The sequence below is a fragment of the Nycticebus coucang genome, chromosome X (assembly GCF_027406575.1).
Source record: "Nycticebus coucang isolate mNycCou1 chromosome X, mNycCou1.pri, whole genome shotgun sequence".
In the NCBI taxonomy this organism is placed as follows: Eukaryota; Metazoa; Chordata; class Mammalia; order Primates; family Lorisidae; genus Nycticebus; species Nycticebus coucang.
Window position 1 is genome coordinate 116,883,322 of NC_069804.1, and position 2,802 is coordinate 116,886,123.

The 2,802-nt window shown below is 45.2% G+C and overlaps 1 pseudogene; it reads left to right on the forward strand.

Moving 5' to 3' along the window:
* Positions 1-1,049: 1,049 nt before the first annotated feature.
* Positions 1,050-1,902, forward strand: LOC128577876 (E3 ubiquitin-protein ligase SIAH1-like; annotated as a pseudogene).
* Positions 1,903-2,802: the final 900 nt, after the last annotated feature.

The window sequence follows — 2,802 nt, forward strand, 5'->3', positions numbered from 1 at the left end:
AGGGCCGTGTTGGAACCCGCCACTCTGGTGCATGTGGCCAGCACCCAAGCCGCTGAGCTAACAGGCACCAAGCACACATACTGAATTGTATAAATAATTCTTATATAAAAAAGCAGCTGGGAAGGCGCCGTAGCTCAGTGGGTAGGGCACCGGCCACATACACAGAGGCTAGCGGATTCGAATCCAGCCCAGGCCAGCTAAACAACAATGACAACTACAATAACAACAACAATAAAAATAGTTGGGCATTGTTGTGGTGGGCGCCTGTAGTCCCAGCTACTTGGGAGGCTGAGGCAAGAGAATCGCTTAAGCCCAGGAGATTGAGGTTGCTGTGAGCTGTGATGCTACAGCACTCTATAGAGGGCGACAAAGTGAGACCTTGTCTCAAAAAAAAAAAAAAAAAGCAGCCAGGTGGACAGCACGGGGTCGCGCCCCCTCAGGGCCGCGTGGAACTGGTGTGTGGCATTTAGTGGGAGCATGCAGCAGGCTCTAGTACATGCGAAACAGCTGGGCAGGGGGCAGTTAGTGCAAAGCCAGGTGGCCCCTGAGAGGAACGCTGTTGGGCAACTGGGACTACAGGCGCCCTCTACAATGCTCGGCTATCTTTTTGTGGCAGTTGTCATTGTTGTTTGGCAGGCCAGGGCCAGGTTCGAACCCTCCAGCCAGCCACGGTGTATGTGGCAGGAGCCCTAGCTGCTGAGCTACAAGCGCCAAGCCCACCTACTGAATTTGGATAAATAATTCTTATATAAAAAAGCAGCCAGGAGGCAGGCGTGAGGGTACGCGCCTCCTCAGGGCCCCGTGGCCCTGGTGTGTGGTATTTAGCAGTAGCATACAACGAGCTCTAGCACATGCTAAAGGGCCGCACCAGAGGTGGTTAGGGGGAAGCCAGGCGGCCATTGAGGGTAGCGCTGTCCAGCAGCAGCGGCAGCCTAGGGTGTACCATCGGTCTTGGTGAGGGCATAAGGCTGTGGAGCTGCCCCCAGGGGCGGAAATTGGTGACAGAGAACGTTTGAGCTAGGACCATGTTCCAGGCCCCGTCTCTTCCCACAAAAATGAGCCATCAGAGTGCCACGGCATTAACTGCTGGTCCCTCACAGTGTCCATCACCCCAGAGGGTGCCCGCCCTGACTGACACAACTGCATCCAACAGTGACTTGGCGAATCATTTTGAGTGCCTAGTCTGCTTTGACTATGTGTTACCACCCATCCTTCAATGTCAGCATGGTCATCTTGTCTGCACCAACTGTCCCCCAAAGCTGACTTGTCCAACATGCCGGGGCCCATTGGGCTCCATTTGCTACTTGGCTATGGAGAAAGTGGCCAATTCAGTACTTTTCCATTGTAAATATGCCTCTTCTGGGTGTGGAATAACTCTGCCACCCACAGAAAAAGCAGATCATGAAGGGCTCTGTGAGTTTAGGCCTTATTCCTGTCCGTGCCCTGGAGTTTCCTGTCAATGGCAAGGCTCTGTGGACGCTGTCATGCCCCATTTGTTGTGTCAGCGTCAGCCTCTTAGAGCACTACAGAGAGACAATAGTTTTCATTGCTACAGACTATAATCATCCTGGTGCTATTGACTGGTTGACTATTCTGTCCTGGTTTGGCTTTCACTTCATTGTGGTCTTGGAGAAACGAGGAGACTTCAATGGTCGAGAGCAGTTCTTTGCAATTCTACAGCTGATAGGAACACCCAAGCAAGCTGAACATTTTATTTACCGACCTGAGCTAGGTGGTCATAGACAGTGGACAGTGATTTGGGAAGCAACTCCAGAGTCTATTCAGGAGAGACTTGAAACAGCTATTATGAAGCTTGACTGCCTAGTTTTTGACACCAGAATTGCACAGCTTTTTGTAAAAAATGGCAATTTAGGCATTGATGTAACTATTGTAAAGTGTTGAAATGGCAATAAAATATTCTGGCCAGTGTTTATAACTATTGCATTCCATTTCACAGAAAATAAGGAACCCATCTGCCTGCCAACCTGAAACTATTTTGGTAGGTGGAAGGTAGACACATGACAGTAAATAAAAGAACAACTAAAATACAGGAAAGAGTTTCATGAAGTAACACCAGTATCTTTAAAAATAAGTCAACACCACTGAAAATACCAAGGTAGGCATCTTTTATGTTAAAAAGGGAAGCATCGTAAAATAATTCTGATTTTTTTATTTGTTGTAGATTGTATTGCTGAAAAAATTGGGTATGTTTTTTGCATGTATGTGTGCGTGTGAGCGTGTGCGTGTGCACTTGTGTGTCTGTGTGTGAGTGAGCATATGTGTGAGAGTGTGGGTGAGTGTGAGTGAGTGCTTGTGTGGGTTTTTTTTCTCTTGAAGTGACAACCATTTTGAGTGGTCTTGGATCGCTGTGTTTCCCGTTTGTGGCTGATTACCCAGTGCTGCTGTGGGATATTTTTCTTTGTGTATTTGCTAATTTTTATTCTAGTTTTTCATTAAATAACTTTGACTTTCCTTTCTATAATTAAGGTTTATCCTCACTTTTTTTTGGTATCATTTTAAAGGTAACATCTTTTCACGTGCATAATTGTTTATCGTAAAGTTTACAATGTGTTCAATACACATTTCCCTTCCATTTATTAGTTCTTAGAAATATTTTATTTTTTATTTTGATATTTTATTTTTTAATTTTTTAATTAAAACATAACTGTGTACATTAATGCATTTATGTGGTACAATGTGCTGATTTTATATACAATTTGGAATGCTTACATCAAGATGGTTAACATAGCCTTCACTTCACTTACTTAATTATTGTGTTGAGACATTTATACTCTACTCTTA